We start from the raw sequence: 20813 nt of genomic DNA, 5'->3' as shown, positions 1-20813 counted from the left end.
TGGAACAGAATAGAGAACCCAGAGATAGATCCACATAAACATAGTCAACTGATCTTTGACAAAAGAGCAAAAGGCAATACAATGGAACAAAGGCAATCCTTTCAACAAATGGTGTTGGAACAATTGGACCTTCGCATGTAACAAAAGAAATCCTTACACCCTTCACAATGGCTAGTAGACTTAAATGTAAAATGAAAAACTATAAAATTCCCAGAAGAGAGCATAGGAGAGGAGCTAGATGACCTTAGGTTTGGCAATGACTTTTTAGGTAAAATACCAAAGGCACAATCTGTGAAAGAAATAATCGATGAGCTGTACTCCATTAACGTTTAAAATGTCTGCTCTGCAAAAGACAGAATCAAGAGAATGAAAAGACGATCTACAAACTAGGGGAAAATATCTGCAAAAGATACATCTGATAAGGACTATTATCCCAAATAAACAAAGAACTCCTAAACCTCAAATAAAAAAAAAAAAAAAAACCTGATGAATAAATGGAGCAAAGACCTTAAAGACATTTCATCAAAGAAAATATACAGAAGGCAAATAAGCATATGAGGAAATGCCCCACATCATATGCCATCAGGGGAATGCGAATTAAAGCAACAATGATATACCACCACGCACCTATTAGAAACAAAATCCAGAACACTGATAATACCACATGCTAGCAAGGATGTTGAACAATAGGGCCTCCCATCCATGCTGGTGGGCTGCAAAATGGTCCGGCCACTTTGGAAGACAGTGTGGCAATTTCTTACAAAACTAAACATATGCTTACCATACAGTCCAGCTATTGCTGGTGTTTAACCAAATGGGCTAAATGAGAGAGTTTTTAGGGCAGTGAAAATACTCTGTATGATAATGACGGATACACATCATTCTACATTTGTCCAAACCCATAGAATATACACCACCAAGAGCACATCCTAATGCATTTTGGGTGATAATGATGTGTCTGTGTAGGCTCATAAGTTGCAGTAAATGTTCCACTTTGGTGAGGGATGTTCATAAGGAGGGAGTTATCTATGTGTGGGAGCAGAAGGTAGATGGGAAATCTCTGTATCTTCCTCCTAATTTTGCTGTGAGCCTAAAATTCCTTTAAAAAACTAAAGAAAACACGTTGCAAACAACGAATATTTAGCATATTTGTCCCGTTTCTTGCAATATGATGATAGACGCTGACTTTTTCAAGCATTTATGTGAGTCATATCTTTTCCTGGTCTGCCTATCTTGAGGCTAGCTCAGGATTTCTTCAGGCCTGTTTGTCAAAGGACAGTTTGGCCTTAAATGACTAAAAAAATTCCATGATATTCTAAGAAGGGAAAAGTCCTTAGCAAGCCAAAAGCAGTTCTTAGAAGAGGCGTTAGCCTGTTATGTATGGAACGCTATCGTCCTATATATAAATTTTGGGTCAATGCAGCATTCTGCGAATTGGTTTCTTGCTAGGTCTCTAATATGCAAACGTACAGAGGGATAAGCACCGTGCTTGGTTGGCACTTAGTAGGGGCAGGTGGTTCCGTATATGTGCACCGAGTCAGTCAGCTTTAGGGGTGTTGCTTTCGGGCAGGGTGGTTGGCCCCTGCAATCTGAGATGCTTTCAAATGACATTGCGTGGGCGGGGTCAAACTACAGCACTCCACTGAAAGGCTGCATTTTCCATTTTGCCCTCCCAAGTGTCTCAGTAGATAAATACGAGTTGATTACAAATGAGTGCAGTGGCGCCCTGAATGGGGTTTGGGGGATTGATTAATATGTCTCAGAAAAGCCAAATCAAACAGCATGTAAATGGCTGCTGGAGAAAAAAAAATTCCCCGGCCAATTTTCCGTGAGTGCCTGAGTCGAAGTTGCCTCTCCATGGCCCCATCCAGACATGGGCTTTTCTGTAGGCTGGTGCAGCTGAGACGCCCATGTGGTGTCCTAACTAAATCACACTTTCATAAAATAAGCAAACATTGCTGAACCCTGGCTACTCACCAGCCACAAGGCTGGGTGCCAGAAACGGATGAAAAAGTTGTCTCTCGGATCCCCAAGAGCTCACATCCTAGCCAGAAAGACCGGTCTGTGCAAAGAGTGGAAGGCTGTGCAAGAGGCTTGGAGAAGCCGGAAAATCTTCGCCTCGGTAATCAGAGACTAATTTTATTCCTGACTGCTACTAGTAAGGTCAGGGTTCTTCAACAGGTTATTTAGTCCCTTTAAAATTCCACTGATTTGCTTCAAAATGATGGCGATGATGCTCAGAGATGTTGCACACAAAGCACCCGGCACAGAAGGCACTAGATAGCCGCCCGTTTTTGTTTTCCTGTGCAGGTGGAATAATCCGGGACCGGCCATGCCTTGCGCATGCCCGGAACCGCAGCTCCTTCCACTGTCCGGGTGAGTTTCACAGCCGCTAAATCCTCTGACATGTTTATTTCACCCCTGAGCTTTCCTGACTTCCCAGGAAGTTGGATGTGGGGCTTTGAAGGAGGATGTAAACACTGGACCTTCTTAGGTGGTTTTCAGACAAGAAGGAAATTATAGGAAACCAGAAAAAAAAAATTTAAAGACATGGACTTTAAGCTGTCATCAGTCCCTGTTGTCATCTCCAGCTGGGCTGGATTTCCTGATATCACATGACCATCCCAGAAATAAGGTTGATTTGGGGTCTAGGTATATCTGCAGCTCCATGCTGGTAGGAAAACAGGGACATATAAAAACAGGACGTGGGACCATTAAAGGCATCAGTTCAAAACTCAACATCCAAAAGCAAATACTGTTACTTTCCTTAGTTCAGATTTGGAATAGATCACAGTCTTCTAACACAGTATCATTTGGACCTGTGTAGGAGGGACAGGAATGGTCCCCTGAAGATGTCCGTGTCCTAATCCTGGGAATCTGTGAATACATAAGGTCACATATTGAAGGGAAATCAAATGCAGATGGAATTGTGTTGGTAATAAACAGACCTTAACATACGGAAGTTACCCTGGAATATCTGCATATATCAATGTAGTCACAACGGTGTGATAAAGTGGAAGAGGGCAACGGAAAAGAGAATCAATCAGAAGATGTGACCATGGACGAAAGGCACAGAGTGATGCAACATGAGTGGCTTTGAGGCTGGAGAGGGGCCACAAGCCAAGACATGTGGACAGCATCCAGGAACTGAAAAGTCAGGAAAACGGATTCTCCCTCGAGCCTCTAGAAGGGAATACAGGGCCTGTGAAACTTTGATTTCAGTCCAGTGGGACTCCTTTCAGACCTCTGCCCTCTAGAACTACAAGACATGGTGGTTGTTTTAAGCACTGTGTTGTTTTAAACCACCATTTGTGATTTGTTACAGCAGACATACAAAATAAATACAAGCTGGAGCCACAGACTGGAACAAGATGCTGTAATTTCCTGGGCCCTAAAATGGACTCACCTGTGAATTAGTCACTGACCAAAGCTTTGTTGGTGGTTTCCCCAACAAAACATCCAAACGACAAAAGCCACCCCCTCTGTACCTTTACTATTATTAATTTAAAGATATTTTACTAATAGCTATTATTTTTTTTAACGTAATGATTAACGAGGTGTCTGGGTGGTGCAGTCGGTTAAGCATCTGACTTCGGCTTAGGTCATGATCTCATGGTTTGTGAGTTCGAGCCCCACCTTGGGCTCTCTGCCGTCAGCAAAGAGTCTGCTTCAGATCCCCTACTCCCTTTCTCTCTGATCCACCCCACCCCCACTTGTTCTCTCTCCCTCAAAAAATAAATAAACATTAAAAAAGGAAAACAATGTAATGATTAGTAATAAGTAGTAAGAAAGCTGTAATTTGGTGGGAAATTGTTGTCAGGTTTAATGTAAGTACTTTATAAGCATTATTTCTTCTGGTCAACTCTAGGAACTACATGCAATTTTTCTCTCCTAAAGGAAAAGAGAAATGAGATGCAAATACGTCCAGGCCCTAATTTCGCATTCATTCTCAACTTTTTATTTCCTACTCTTTTAAAACAAATAAATATATCTGTTTTCAAAATTATTAAACCAGAAAATGTACTACCATCTGAAAAGTCTCAGATGCAAGAAAACTTTTTGTTCACATTCAGACCCAGGTAAAGAGAATTTTGAGTACACAAACATTCAAATTTTATGAAAGGAAAGCAGATTATTTTTGTTAGGCAAGAATCACTGTAAAGTTATTTTGAGAACAAGTGCCTCTAAATGATTATAAAGTGTATTTGTATTTCCAACATGTTGATTTAAGCTGGAACTTCTTTTTTTTTTTATTTTGGAGAAAGAGCATGAGTGGGGGAGAAGAGCAGAAAGAGAGAGAGAGAAAGAGAGAGAGAGAGAATCTTAAGCAGGCTCCGAGTTCAGCGCAGAGCCTGATGTGGGGCTCGATCTCACGAACTGTGAGATTATGACCTGAGCCGAAACCAAGAGTCAGGTGTTTAATGGACTCAGCCACCCAGGCGCCCCTAAACTAGAACTTCTAAGAAAACTGGCACCGGAATTCCTTCCTCGTAGGCATCTGCCAAGATTAGATTAGACATATGAAAAACGTTTTGTAAACCGTAAAGTGTATATATATATATATATATATATATATATATATACACACTGCATATATATACATATATATATGTATGTATTTGTTGCTTGCTATTTTCTATAAATGTAGTAGTAACAGAACATATTTCTGTAGCCCTTAAGATGTTTAAAGGTCTTCAATGTATACTCATTTCGTGTAATTCCTAAAGATGAGTTGGACGGGTGTTCTTCAGAAATGAAGCATGGAAATTCTATTTAGTTTCCTTTGAAAAACTCTCACCAAAGGCAGCTATGTGCCATGACCATGGGAAACACAGAGCACAAAAGACGGATGAGAGAGGAGTTCTTCCTTAAGGAGCTCACCATCTATTGGGAACAGATAAGTCCAATATTATGGAGTAAATGATGGTATTAAATGACTTTGCCCAACGCCACACAGAGAGAATTAACCTCACTTTCCTAGTTTACACACACACACACACGTGCACACACACACACACTCTTTAAGGCCCTTCTTCCCTCCTTCTACATCTCGCTCCTGGGCCAGAAGATGGTTGGCACCTTTCTGTGTGTTCTTAGAACCCTCCAGACTGAAGTCGCTCAGCTTGGAGATGCTCTTTTCTGATGCCTACTAATTGTATTATCTGAAGAAATCGTGAGAAGTGCTAAAAATGGGTTGATCAGAGTTGTGTCTTATAATCCTCTCTGCACCTATCAGGACACTGGGCATTGTGTTCATAGAGTTTCCTTCATCCAATTCATTTAGAAAACACTCATTTAGCATCTACTGTGTTTAAATAATGTGTTAAGTGCTGACGGTATAGAAATAGCATCACTAATTATAATAGCTATTGTCTATTGCGTATTTATTATGGATGAAGCATACTTGCAAATATCTTGTATGGGCTAACGAACTTATTTCTGACGAGAAACAATGGTATTATTGTCATTGTTCAGAGGAGGGCACTGAGAGGGAGGTTAGGTAGTTTGCATAAGGCACAATTTGTAAGTGGGTGCAACACATTTCAAACTTAAGAAATGGTTTGGGCCAGCACACTTAACCACTGTACTAATCCCTGACTTTGAGAAGAAAAAATATTCCTAGTTTCCTGAGAATTTTATCTTGAAAGAGTGTCAAACTTATCAAGTACTTTCTGCATGTGTACTCATATAATATGGTTTTTTTCCTCTATCCAGATAATCTGCTTAGTTATCTTGATTAATTTTTGGAAGATAAATCCACATCACGATCCCAGAATAAATCCCACTTGGCCATGATATAGTATCTTTTTACTAAATCTCTAGATTCAATCTGCTAATATTTTGTTTAAGAATTTGTTTCCATGTTTCTGAGAAATATAAATTCGTAATTTTCTCTTTTTGTGAAATATCCTTCTCTACATTTGTTAGAATTATGCTGTCATTATAAAATGAGTTCAGGAGTCCTCCTGTTCTCAACTTTCTGAAAGAATGTGTAAGACTGATATTGTTTACCTTGCAAATGCCTGTAAGAATACACCAGTGAAATAATTGGGGCCAGAAGTTACCATTTCCCACTTAGTATGTGGGTTTGCTTGTTGGGAAGAAAGTTTTAATTGCAGATTCAATTTTTTTTTTTTTGATATAGTGCTCTTCAGAGATGTGGAGAGTCTCTAGTTATATTGCTACTTTTTTCTTGATTAGTCCCATTATAGTCAGACAACATACTCTGTATGAGTTCAATCCTTTGGTATTTATAGACTTGCATTCGCTTAATAGAGTGTCTGTTTTGGTAAATATTGCAAATACACTTGAAAACACTGCGTATGTTCTAGCTTTTTAAATGTAGTATATCAGTATAAACACCAATTAATTCAAATTAGTTAATAGAGGTTTCAATATATATTCCATATCCTATTTGATTTTTGGTCTTTTTTAAATTTTTTAATTTTATTTAAATCCAAGTTAGTTGATGTATAGTATAATCACGATTTCAGGAGTAGAATTTAGTGATTCATCACTTACATATAACACCCCGTGCTCATCCCAACAAGTGACCTCCTTAATGCCCTTCACTCTTTTAGCCCATCCCCCCACCACCCAACACCCCTCCTGCAACCCTCAGTTTGTTCTCTGCATTTAAGAGTTGCTTATGGTTTTCCTCCCTCTCTCTTTCTGTCTTATTTTTCCTTCCCATTCCCTATGTCCATCTGTTTGGTTTCTTAAATTCCACATATAAGTGAAATCATATGATATTTAACTTTCTCTGATTGAATTAGTTTGCTTAGCATAATACATGCTAGTTCCATCCACATTGTTGCCCATGGCAAGATTTCATTCTTTTTGATTGCTGAGTGATATTCCATTGTGTATATATTCCACATCTTCTTTATCCAATTATCAGTCGATGGACATGTGGGCTCTTTCATAATTTAGCTATTGTTTAAAGTGCTGCTATAAACATTGGGGTACAAGTGCCCTTATGCATCAGCACTCTTGTATGCCTTGGGTAAGTTCCTAGCAGTGTAATTTCTTGGTCGTAGGGTAGTTCTATTTATAATTTCTTGCAGAACCTCTACACTGTTTTCCAGAGTGGCCGTACCAGTTTGCATTCCCACCAGCAGTGAAAATTTTGGTTTTCTTTTTTAAAAACTATATTTTAGAACTTATCAAAGTAACTAAGTATTTTGTCTGTTTTTCCTATTAATCCTGCTATAAATATGTGTTTGTAGGTGTATGTACATTTGAGTTTACCACAACTGCCTATTGGCTATTCCCTTTCATCTTTTTTTTTAAATTTTTTTAACGTTTATTTATTTTTGGGACAGAGAGAGACAGAGCATGAACAGGGGAGGGGCAGAGAGAGAGGGAGACACAGAATCGGAAACAGGCTCCAGGCTCTGAGCTGTCAGCACAGAGCCCGACGCGGGGCTCGAACCCACGGACCGCAAGATCATGACCTGAGCCAAAGTCGGACGCTCAACCGACGGAGCTACCCAGGCGCCCCTTCCCTTTCATCTTTATGAAGGTTTCTTATTTGATTCTTTAATACTTTCATCACTGCCTATTTTTTCCAATATTAATATAGTCATACCAGCTTTCTTCTGGTTCGTGTTTGCTATAACATTTATTATTATTACTATTAGAATTCTTCTTATATTATTTTACATTTAATCTATATTCTTGGAGTTTGCATGTGTCTCTCTTACACAGCACATGCTTGGGTCTTGGGTATGTACATTTCAACTTTTTATCTCACAACTTTGTCTCTCTAACAGGTAATTAGACAATTTACATTTAAAGTAACTACTGATATAGATCAACTTGAGTCTGCCATTTTATATTTATTTTTAGTTGTTCAAGCTTTTTGTCTGTTTCCCGGTTCCTCCTTTTCTGATGTTTTTTGGATCACTCAACAAATGTTTGTACTCTGTTTTGTTTCCTTTATTTCCTTCTTACCTATACATCTTATGTTATCTGAAGTGCTTCTTGGATTACAATACACATTTTAACTTATTGCAATATGTCTTAAATTAGCACTCTACCAATTTCTGAACTATGCAAGACCCTTACAATGGTATAACCCATTTACTCCCTTCTATCGTTGTAATTAACTTATTTCTTCGTTGTTTTAATACTCACACTGCGTCATTATTATTGTTGACTTAAAGGCTGTATTACACACTTATCCATGTATTCACCCTTTCTAATGTTTTTATTTCCTTTTGAAATTCCATGTTTGTATATGGGATCATTTCACTTTAATGTGAAAAACTTTTTTAGTATTCCTTTTAGGGAAGGCCTGCAGGCAATAAGATCTCTGAAACGTGTCTGAAAGCATTTGTATTTCACTTTCATTTCTGAATAATATTTTTTGGTGGGGGGGATGGAATTCGAGGTAGCGTTTTGTTTTGTTTTGTTTTGTTTTGTTTTGTTTTGTTTCCCTTCCAGCACCTACAGATGTATTCCATTATCCTCAGGGTTTAATAGTTTTATTGAAAAGTTTCTTGTCTGTTGAAGACAATGTGTCTTTTCCTATGGTTGTTTTTAAGAATTTCTCTAAGTGTTGGTCTTCCACAATTTACTTGTGATGTGTTAGTGTCTGATTTTTCTTTGTGTGTGTCTGGCTTGAAGTTCAATTATTTATTTGAATCTCTAAGTTATCTTTCATTGTTTTTTAAACTCATTCATCATATTCTTTTCAATGCTTCTCTCTTCTCTCTCTCCTTTCTTTGTGAGACTCCAATTATGTGAATGTTAGACCATTTCATAGTCTCCCATGATTCTATTATAATCTATTCAGTTTTCTTCATTTCTCTTTCTCTCTCTCTCTCTCTCTCTCTCCTTTAGTATAAATAATTTCTATTGCTCTGTCTACATTGTCATAAATCCTGTTTTCTGCTATGAAGAACAGTGAGTTCTTAATTCATGGCATTGTATTTTTCAGTTTTAGAATATCCATTTGATTTATTTTAGACATTCTGTGTCTTGGTTGGAATTAGCTATCAATTCATATTTCCCTCCATTTCTTCGCATTTTCTTCAATTTTCTTTACTGTATGTGTTTATTTTAAAGCATTTCTGCCTGCCTTTATTGGCTATTATTTCTCTTGATGATGGATCCCATTCTCTTCCTCCTTGTATATTTGCTAATATCTCTTGTTGATGTATATATCCCTATGTGTAAAAGGACCATAAGGACTAAAATTGATATTACTTTTTCCCAGATAGTATGCCATTTCCTCCAACAGCAGAATAACTGAACCTTGAATTATTTATCAAGTAAGCGAGGTCAAGATTGGTTTGTAGCTCTAGCCGGACTCAGTTCAACTCTGCTTACACATTTCTCAGAGGCGAAACCTGTCCTTTGTTTATGAAAGGCCCAACTTTTTAGCAGAACAGAGCATTGTTGATTCTCATGCCTGCCTGGCATCCTGCAAAAAGCCTGTATGGGAAAACAAGTTCAGCACTGACGGTAATTCGAGGTTCTAATTTTTCACATGGGCCTGCATAGTCAGCAAATACTCTTTATTCACTAGTATTCTTCTGCCAGTAGAAGGTCTGGTCTTCAGACTATGCTCAAATTCTGCAAATACTCGCAGTGAGGAAAACTGCCATTAAACCCTACCAGCTGAGAGGGATTTTTCCCTTTTCAAATTTATCCTTCTAGACCTTATTTATTTCTATAGTTCTCCAGTGATTAAGAGAGTCTGATTTTATCATGTATCCATTTCTCCTAGGTGTCACAATGGGAGAAAAGGCCTACCACTGGATCCCAAAAATTAATCAGAACTTGAGGTCCATATATTGGTTAAGTAAGCAGAAAACTCAATTTTATTAAAAAATTTTTAATGTTTATTTATTTTTGAGAGACACAGAGAGACAGAGCATGAGCAGGGGAGGGAGGGACTGAGAGGGAGGGAGACACAGAATCCAAAGCAGGTTCCAGGCTCTGAGCTGTCAGCACAGAGCCCCACACAGGGCTCCAACTGACGAGCTGTAAGATCATGACCTGAGCCAAAGCCGGACGCTTAACCAACTGAGCCACCCAGCTACCCCTCAACTTTATTAAATTTTAAAGTTTTTTAGATAATACAATTATCAATCAATTTAATATGCATTTGAAATCCCATCAATTTCCTTATTTGTGAAACTTTGCAACATTGCTTTGAAACAAGGGCAGGCAATTTCAGGCCACTTTAGTAAATAGGGTTTGTTTTGGAAAACTGCGGGCTAAGTCATGGTAATGGAGTCTGTGTACCCTAATGATTCTGCTAACAAATTTTTATTAAACACCTGTTCTGTACCATGTGCTAAATAAGTGCTGTGGATTTGCATTGAGCACAATAGCACATTCTAGGTCCAGCAGGAGGATGATAGTCTCATGGATGCCACTTCTGCAGAGGTCACATCTTGCTAAAGGTATCAAAGGAATACAATTTATTAATGTCATTGTCTTGTGACAGTGACTCACCTGGGTGTGTCAGAAGCCCTCAAGAGGGAATCCATACCCCCAAAGAGATGTCTTTAAGGTGGCTCACAAGAAGGAAACTCTTTTTTTAAATAAATGTAAAACGACATCTTAAAGAGATAAGATGGCATAAAACTATAAAATGGAAAACTATGGTAAAGCCAATTATTCAGGAAATTGTGCAGAATGTTAGCAAGTTTCCAAACAGACTTGTAGAAGCAGAGTACTGACATAAGATGTACAGTAGGCAAACAAATCATCGAATAAGAAAATAGAAGCTAGAAAAATTTCAGGGCAGAGTACCTAAAATGATCATCTAGATGTAGTGAGCTTCTTTTTGTAAATCAATCCTTCATTATTTTAGATATAAAAAGACAAGACCTCAGTAAGATCAAGACTGAAGACGCTAATATCAGAATTCTGAGAATATGGAACTATCTTCCTTGAAATATATCTTCTTTGTGTTATTAGTTTCCAACTTCCTTGGTAGGAAGCTATTGGCAATAAATAAAAGTTTTTCTTTCTATGGAGAAGTACATATTAATTGGAAATTGTTATCTTGAGGTTAGAGACTGTTACCATCTCGATTTTCTAGGTGAGGAATTTTAATGACAGAAAGTTTAAATAACTCGTGTCACAGAAGGAAATTGTGATGCCAGTTTCAACTCCGATATTCTGGGTCCAGGGCCCTTGCTTTTACTCACTAACACAGAACCGTGTCCGATTCAAAAGCATCACAGCAGACAAGAGTATTTTTTTAACGTTTTTATTTTATTCTTGAGAGAGAGAGAGAGAGCAGGGGAGGGGCTGAGAGAGAGGGGGAGACAGAGGATCTGAAGCAGGCTCTGTGCTGAGAGCAGAGAGCCTGATGTGGAGCTCGAACTCACAACCTGTGACCAGAAGTCAGACCTTTAATTCAGCCACCCAGGCCCCCCAAGAATAGTAATCTTTAAAGTGTTTAAATCCGTCACCTTATAAAATCACTACGACAGTCGACAGGTTATTTACAGAAACAGCTTGCAGGATTCCCCAAACTTTTAAAGACATATTACAGTTTAAACTATTGGCCTAAAATGGTTTACTCATGTTCTTAAAAGCCCCTTTAGTCACACCAATCGTTGTGTTTGTTCTCCCTTCACCAGAATATCAGAAGACCCGATGCTCTTTTTTATTTTGATGCGTATTATTTCATGGTTAACCCTTTCCGCTTGCTTTCAACTTGGTTCCACCAAGCATCTCTCTCACTCCCCTGCATCCGGTCAATTATTTTCCAAGGGCCGCTGTAACAATATTCCAAAGACTAGGTGGCTAAAACACCAGAAATTCATTATCACCCAGTTCTCAAGGCTAGAAATCCGAGGTCAGCGTTCAGCTAGGTTGGCTCCTTCTCGAAACTGTGTGAGAGAATCTTTCATGAATCTCTCCTAGCTTCTGGTAAATAGCTAGCAGCCACAAGTGATCCTTGGTTTCTGCTGCATCACCCCCCAGTCTCTGCGTACATGATGCTCTCCCTGTGTGCTTATCTGGGTCCAGTTTTCTCTTTTTATGAGGACATTAATTATACTGGATTAGGGACCCACCTTTTATTATTAATTAAATTAATATTAATTGTACTAATTAAATTAAATAACCAAATGAATTAAGTTTCTTAAATGCATTACATAAATTGAATTAATTAATTACTTTTTAATTAGCTAAGGACTTCATTGTAGCTAATTACGTCTACAACAATTTTATTTCCACGCAAGGTCACATGCTGAGATACTGGGGTCAGGACTTCAACATAAGAATAATTGGGGTACACGGTTCAACCTGTAACAGCCACTATGGTGGATTTTTTTTTAAATCTTTGGCAATAAAATTAATATTTCTCCCACCTTAGGGGCGCCTGGGTGGCTCGGTCGGTTAAGCGTCCGACTTCGACTCAGGTCATGCTCTCACGGTTGGTGGGTTCGAGCCCCGCGTCATGATCTCATAGTTGGTGGGTCCGAGCCCCGCATTAGGCTTTGTGCTGACAGCTCGGAGCCCGGAGCCTGCTTCTGGTTCTGTGTCTCCCTCTCTCTCTGCCCCTCCTTTGCTCATGCACTGGTCTCTCTCTGTCTCTCAAAAATAAATAAACGGAAAAAAAATTTTTTTAAACAATATTTCTCCCACCTTATAAAGATCATAACATCTTTTCTACAAAAATTGTTTTTAATATTTACTTATTTTTGAGACAGAGAGAGACAGAGCATGAGCGGGGGAGGGGCAGAGAGAGAGGGAGACACAGAATCCGAAGCAGGGTACAGTAGATATTGGACTGGCTCCTGCCAGTGTGTTAGCAATGTTTCATTTCCAGTGGAGGCGGACAATCATCTGGACCTTGCTCTCCTGCTATCTCTGTTTCCGAGCCATAGTGACAAAGGTTGGGTTCTTCACTAGAGGACACTAAGACAGAGTTAGGTCACAAGGTATTTATTAGGGACCAATACCTGTTTAGGGAAGGGCGGGCAAATAGGATTGAACAGAGGTAGAATTCACCTGCAGGGCAGCTCCAACAAAGCCAAAGCCTTAGCCAACTAGATTGAGTTTGGCAGGAACTAACCCCTCACCGTGCTCTGGGTTGAGCAGGAATGGCCCGGTCTTTACCATTCCACCTTGCTCCACATCTGGGCTGCCCAGGGAAGTATGCGGTAAGGGCAAATGGCAAGGTCAGGTACAAATCACCGGCTTGAGGCACATTTCAAGTAACCAAAGGTCGTCTGTATTCAATCCAGGAATCACTTGGTTTATTGCACAAGCTCTCATATCAATTAGTCACATGAGACACTTAGAAAGGAAAGTTAACCAACCGCTGTGAAGAGGACCGTGGAAGAAGGTGTCCCGGAGCGACCAGCGAAACACTCTCCAGGCATGGGTCCTTCAACAAGCCACAGGTGTGACTGCAGCCAGATTGGCTTTGTGTGGATAGAACCTCGGGCAGCATCTGGCTAGAGCAATCTACACATATGTAATGTGGGTGGTCAATCCGCCTGGGGGCCCCTCTGAGACATCTCCTTCTTTTAAACATCCACTTGGTTGGGTGGGATGTTACATCCAATGGTGTTTGCCATTTGGCTGAGTCCACTCCATCTCCCTGGAGTGTTTGATGTGTACAATTCCAAACCGGTTTTACTTACCTATTGCTTGACCTGTTTGGGCACACTCACAGTCCTACCTCACATGTTAACAAACAACTAATAAGGGAGTTCACATTGACCACTGGGACTCCATTTTGTCTTACTCTAACTTACCTTTTTCTTTGTCTTCGGTGAGTAGGAATCCCGTGCAAAGCATAACATCATGACTTGGTGTAACCTTGGGCAAGAGGGCTGGCTCTCTACAGTCAAGTAGGTCCTGAAGTTTCTGACTAGAGATTGTCCGCTGACGTCACACCCCTCAGCTGGAAAGCAAGTCCTTCCCTGAAGAGGCGTCTAGTGGTGAATCGTGGTATCTCCCCCAAATATCCAATATGGTGAGGTTTGATTGGCTGTCATGATTCATCTGCCCAGCCTTTGACCGGCAAGGAAAGATAATCAGAGGGACAATTCCACCAGAACTGCAAAGGAGGAGAAGGAATAGTTTTCAGAGGGGAAATGAGATTTTTATCTGGTAAAACGTGGGATGGATACTGGTCACAGCAAAAACAACAGAATTTTTATATTCTTTACCATTTTCTTCCATCTCTTCCATGTTTGAATTGAGGGAAGCCCGGATTTCTCCCCTTGTCACTCCACTTAGCCTTTGCTAAGCTCATATTTCTATTGATTAGATTAATTGCCTGCCGTTCCAAACACCCCCTGCCCTTCCTTGTGGGAGAATTTGCTCCCTCCTCGGAGGTGAGATTTATGCACGACGTGACTTGCTTTGGCCAATGAAACGCGAACGGGAAGGGCGTGTGCTATTTCTGAGCAGAGATTGTACCAGAAGCTGGTAAGTTTTGCCTCGTTCTTTTTCTGCTCTGCAGTGAAACGGACTATGTCTAGCTGGAGGCTGTGGAGACTGGACCCCAGGGTGAAGACACGGAACAGGGTGGCAGGTGGTATTACTCTAACCTGCAGGAGGGACACGGAGACTGAGAAGTCTGAGGTGTACGATTTGTTGCCCGAGCTCACCTTGCTCCCAGTCAGCTGAATGGATTTTGAAAGAGAGTTCACACCCTGTTCGCAACTTGTCAGATGTCCCTTCCCATCCCAGGGTCTCAAACTCGGATACCTCTGGGAACGGGGCAAGTAATTTCACACTGTGCCCAAACCAGTGGTAATTCCATTAGGGAGAGCTAGCGTCTGAGGAGAAAAGGAGAGTGCGTGTCCCTGGCTAAAGGCATTCCCATTCAAAGACTTTTTTTTAAAACTCTGCCAAACCAAACCCATCTTCTGGATGACATCAGTCCTGGAACCACCCGTTGAGCCCTCCCGCTACCAGCCAGGCCTCTCGGTGTGGCCCAGAGTGGCAATTCCTACAAACTGATGGGGATTAGTTCTTAATAGACTGGAGCCTGAATTCCAAGCAACCAGGCAGTTTCTTTCCATAGGGAGATCAATGCTAATGAAGGGCATTGCATCAAGCTACAAAGAACGGAATCGAAGCCATCCCAATACAGTTTCGTGAATAAACTCTCATTTTTTGCTTTTCATTACTTGCTCCGAGAAGAGCAAAACAAACAAACCTATTTCCTCAAGGAGTGAACATGCCCAAATACCTGACTTCCTTTCAGCCGGCCCATCCTGAAATCCTTGCTTCAAATGACTGAAGTCACCGGAGAAGCACCAGACTCCTCTAATCTGTTCAGCAAGGCCGAGGAAGGAGAAGGCAGGCCAGAAGACAAGTCTGAGCAGATTCCCTGAGACTGGAGCTCTTGGAAGGACGGAGGGGCCGTTTTCCTCGGCAGAAAAGGGGATGGGATACATTTGCTCTGTTTTCCACTTTTCTGTTCTGCGACATGAGCCACACTTCGAACGAGCTCCTGAGGAATCCCTAAGAATAAACTATTTCTGGCCCCACACACCCATTTCTCTTTGCGGCAATCAGATTACACCCTCCCTCCTTTCTCAGAGGAAAATCAAAGCGCGCCACTCCGGAAACATTCGAAAAAGCCTCCCTTCCTCCAAGCACGCTGGTAGCCGTGTAGGTCCAAGACCAAGCACTGTGGGAGTGTGAGTTCATATCCTGGTCTTGCTGGGCAGATGACATCACTCTTCTTTTCCGTACAGAGTTGTTCCATATGTACTGCTTACTGAGCAAACACACATGTGTGGTGACTGTTGATGGAAGATGCTGGCAATGTGAGCCCAGCCAGCTTTGTCGCTGAAAGGAATCTGCAACGGTCTCGAAGCAACGCTGCTAAAGTGATATTCTCGAGCCCGCATCCAGAAACAGTTCCCCAGGCTGCATGGAATCCATTTCCCCAAAGAATTCGTGGCGCTTTTTGTGAAGCCCTCTTGCACATCAAAGTTTCTTTAGCTTCGTGTTTGGCACTCGGGAGGTAGAACAGAAAGCAAGTGCTTGAACCATGCTGGGCGTTTACACGATGCGGGATTCTCACACGAAGCCGCCTCAAATGGTCGCACGCTTCCCGGTTTAGAGGTGACAAGAACCCAGGCTCGGAGAGGTGAAGGAAATCCCTCGCTCACCATCTGAGCCCTGGTTGTCTCCCTGGCATTTCTGACAGCAAACCTGGCGCGTCTTCCTCCCTGCTCATCAGGAAACAAGGCATCAGGTGAAAGGCAAATGATGGTTTCTGCTAACATGTTTTTGAAAACAGGAGTGTTTGCCCATTCCCTTCTCTGGAAGGCTTCACAGTCCATCTGTTTCCTCGAGTTGTTTTTTTTTTTTTTTCTTCCTGTTTGACGGCAACCTAGGCTAACGGAAGCGGGCACTCGATGCCCGTAGAAGCAAAATCGCACACCAAGTGTAGAAGTTACAGTGACCACCGTCGTTCTGAAAGCAAAACTGAATTTCCAACAGAGTTTGATCCTAAGTGTAAACAGGACGGCAGACCGATGTGTGTCAGTGGCAATGCCATGAATTCCTGGGTGGGTTTACTAGCACCTTTCCTTGCCCTGGTCTGCCTCAAGGCTTTCTCCAAGGTGCTCAGTGAGACGAATCCATTTTCTTTGATATTGTTGGGATTTCTGAAGGCTCTTCTTACCCCGCCCCTCCCCCACCTGTCTGAATCCTCCAGGGTGGCAAATGGAAGGATTGGCCCCTGAGCAGGATGGTTTCCTAGCCTTCTCTATCCTTCCCAAACCCTCCCCTGATTCCAGTCCCGGGAAGCCAAACTTCTTCCGGTGAGGTCCTTCCCCAGTAATCCCAGGAGCCTCTTCTCAGTTCCGCTACAATCATGATCAGACTGAGCATTTCTCCAGAGTTTAAAACTCGAGCTTCCAAGTCTGACTCTTTGGGGCTGGGAACAGATAGTGCTGATGATAAAAACAAAACAAAACACCCTTCTCTCCTACCCAGAGAGCTGTCCCCCCAAGCAGGCTCTCCAATCCCCAGGGGAATCTGCCAATATTACCATAATGAAGGATCAATATAGAGTTGCCCTAGCAACAGTAATCAGCCCTGAAAAGCATCTGCCAGGGATGCCTTTGAATGCACTGGGTTGAGGGGGCGGGGAGACAGAAATGAGGAGTAAAGGAAGGTTTGTCTTCCCAAGTTTTAAGGGGTCTCTGCATAGGAGTTCACTGTGCTCACTGTCCCACACTTTCAGTGAGGGGTCCTCAGTCAGCTCACAACCCTAGGAGGCTCTGCTATAAACAGGCTGATTTCACTTGAGGCTTCCTAAGGGGCCCCTGAAATATGCAGGCACACTCTAAAAGTTTTCAGGAACATTTGTCAGGAACCAAGTTTCCAAGAGTGGGAAATTGATATGTAACAGCAAGCTCCACGTGTGTCAGTTGCTGAGCTCTGCACCACTCATTCCAGGGTGGAAAATGAAAGAATCGGCTGCAGTCGGGGCTGGGAGAGTAAGACTTGGCCAGCAGTGCAGACAAGGAGAAGGTCGGGTTGGGACTGTCCCCCCCCATCCCCCTCCTGTTCATTGATTCCAGCTTTAGCTCCACGCAAGTTTATTTTTAAAAACTTGGATGCTTCATTTTCAGAGAGTGATCTAAAAATATATGCCTGCGTGCCTGTGGTTGCAATGTGTATATAAATCCAAAACCACAAAAGAAAGTGATTATACTCAGCGGCACAGATATACCAAAATGCAGAACTGGAGGATCCCTTTCTACCTTCTGTATCAGGACGTGGCATATGCTCATATTAAGCACTCATAAATGTCAGAGTTGGCTTCATGAACGAGCAGAATAGGTTTTCTACGCAGAGTAATTTAAAGGACATCAAGGAAGACTTTTGCAAGTATGAAACCATATTGCCCTTCTACTCTCCCTAAAATGACATCTCTGGCAAAGCTAAGATCGTAAGAATGAAAGCAAACATTGGGATATTCTTCCCATGTCCTAGGCATCACGCTTAGCCTTTGACCGGTATTACTCCCTTCACTACACGTGAGAACCACATAAATCAGGTACAGCTATTATGAGTTAACAGATGAAAACAGTAAAGATAATGGAGATTTAGTAATTGACTCAGAGCCACACCCATGGAGGGAAAATGTTATCTGATTCTACGATCTATGTTCTTAACTACCATATTGTGAAAGGCTGTGTGGTTAAAAGGATGCCTGACTTCTAGAGCCAGACGGCCAGAGCTTGAAACTGAGCTATGCTCATTACCAGATTTTTAATCTCAGGCAAGCTAATTAACCCTTCTGCGCCTCAGTTTAATTCCTTTGTAAAAACAAGGATAATGATTGTACCTACCTCACGGGGTGGGTGGGTGGGGGGGTGGGTTGTGAAGAATCAACAGGTTAATTGGTATGAAGCACTTAGAACAATGGAGGACTGCAAGTCAGGTTAGTGATTCACTTTTGCACAGCACTGCTATCCAAATCTTTATGGTAGATCTGCGTAGATCTGCGTTCTTTTACAAGTGACAAGAGGGCTGCAAGTTACATGCTCAGCCAGTCAGTCCTGGGCATTAACATGGATTGTTTCAGTTAACCAGGCTCTAAAATCGGAAACAAGACAAGGGTGCTCACTTTTACCACTTTTATTCAATGTAAGGCTGGAAGTCCTAGCCAGAGCAATGAGGTAAGAAAAAGGAATAAAAGGCATCTGTATTAGAAAGGAAGAAGTAAAATTATCTCTGTTTGCAGTTGGCATGATCTTATGGATAGGAAACCATAAAGGCTCTACAAAAAGTCTGGTAGAACTCATAAAGGAATTCGGTGAAGTTGCAGGATACAAAGTCAACATTAAAAAAAAAAAAAAAAATCAGTTGCATGTCCCCTACCTTAACAGCAAACTATCTAAAAGAGAAAACAATCTCACTTACAATAGAATCAAAAATAATAAAATACTTAGGAATAAATTTAACCAAGGAGGTGAAAAATCTGTGCACTGATGAAAGAAACCGAAGAAGACACAGATAAGTGCCTTCTCAGACCAGTAACACAGGGAGGATATCCTGTATTCTCGGGTTGGAAGGACTATATCGTTAAAATGTCCATACCGCTCAAAGGGATCTACAGACAATGCAATTCCTATCAAAATTCCAATGGCATTTTTCTCAGAAATATTACAACAGTCACAATAGTCACATAGAATCCCAAAAGTCCCCAAATAGCTAAAAAAGTCTTGAACAAGAAGAACAGTGTCACACAATCTGATTTCAGAATATACTACAAAGCTATCGTAATCACAACATCATGGTACTGTCATTAAAAACAGACATGTAGGTCAGTAGAACAGAATAGAGGACCCAGAAATAGATCCGCACACTTACATTCAACTGATCTTTGACAAAGGTGCCAAGAATGTCTCCCATCAGTGGTATTGGGAAAACTTGATATCCACATGCACAAGAATGATTTGGGGTTCTTTCTCCCCACCATATACAAAAAAAAACAAAAAAACAAAAAAAACAAAAACGTACTCTAAATGGACGAAAGGCTTAAACATAAGATCTGAAACTATAAAACTACTAGAAGAAAACACAGGGGAGAAGCTTCTTCTCATTGGTCTGGGCAATGAGTTTTTTTTGGATTTCACCCCAAAAGCACAGGAAACAAAAGCAAAAATAGACAAAATAGGATTCTGCCAGGCTCAAAAGCATCTGCTCAGCAAAGGAAATACTCAACAGAGTTCAGGGACAGCCTTCAAAACAGGAGAAAATATCTGCAAAGCATACATCCAATAAGGGATTAGTATCCCCAACTCAAACAACTCAATAGCAAATAAACAAACAAACAAACAAACATCCCAATTAAAAAATTGGCAGAGGAACCGAATGGGTAGTTTTCCAAAAACAAACAAACAAACAAACAAACAAACACCAAAGACATACAAATTGCTAATTTGTGTTTGTCGTATTTATTTTTTTGAGAGAGAGAGAGCACGAGCAGGGGAGGGGCAGAGAGACAGAATCTTAAGCAGACTCCATGCCCAGCCCAGAGCCCGATGTGGGGCTCGATCTCACAACCATGAGACCGTGACATGAGCCAAAACCTAGAGTCACATGCTGAACTGACTGAGCCATCCAGGCACCCTGCTAACTGGTATACCAAAAGGTACTGACCGTCAGGGAGATGAGAATCAAAACCACATAAATACCTTAGGCCTATTTGAATGGATATTATCAACAAGATAAGCAAGGACAATTGATGGTAAGGCTATGTAGTGAGGAAACTCTTGAAGATGAATGGTAGGAATGTGAACTGGTATAGCCACCATGAAAAACAGGACAGAGTCTCCTCAAAACACTAAAAATAGAACTACAATATGATCTGGCTATTCTACTTCTCTGTATATATGCGAAGAAAATGAAAGGAGGCTATTAAAGATTCACTCCCATCTTTACCGCAGCATTGCTTAAGAGCCAAGAAATGGAATCAATCTAAGAGTCCATCCATGGATAAATGGATAAAGATACACATATCACATATTACATATTATATAACAAGGGAAAAAAAGGAAACCCTCTCATTTGTGATGACGTGGAAGAATGTGGAAGACATTATGCTAAATGACACAGAAGTATAAATTCTGCATGATTTCACTTCTATATAAAATCTAAAATATGGGGCGCCTGGGTGGCTCAGTCGGTTAAGCGACCAACTTCGGCTCAGGTCACGATCTCGCAGTTTGTGAGTCCGAGCCCCGCGTCGGGTTCTGTGCTGACAGCTCAGAGCCTGGAGCCTGCTTCGGATTCTGTGTCTCCCTCTCTCTCTGCCCCTCCCCTGCTCATGCTCTGTGTCTCTC

Source organism: Puma concolor, chromosome F2 (assembly GCF_028749965.1).
Source record: "Puma concolor isolate L17-30 chromosome F2, mPumCon1.1.hap2, whole genome shotgun sequence".
In the NCBI taxonomy this organism is placed as follows: domain Eukaryota; kingdom Metazoa; phylum Chordata; class Mammalia; order Carnivora; family Felidae; genus Puma; species Puma concolor.
Note: the sequence above shows the minus strand (reverse complement) of the source record.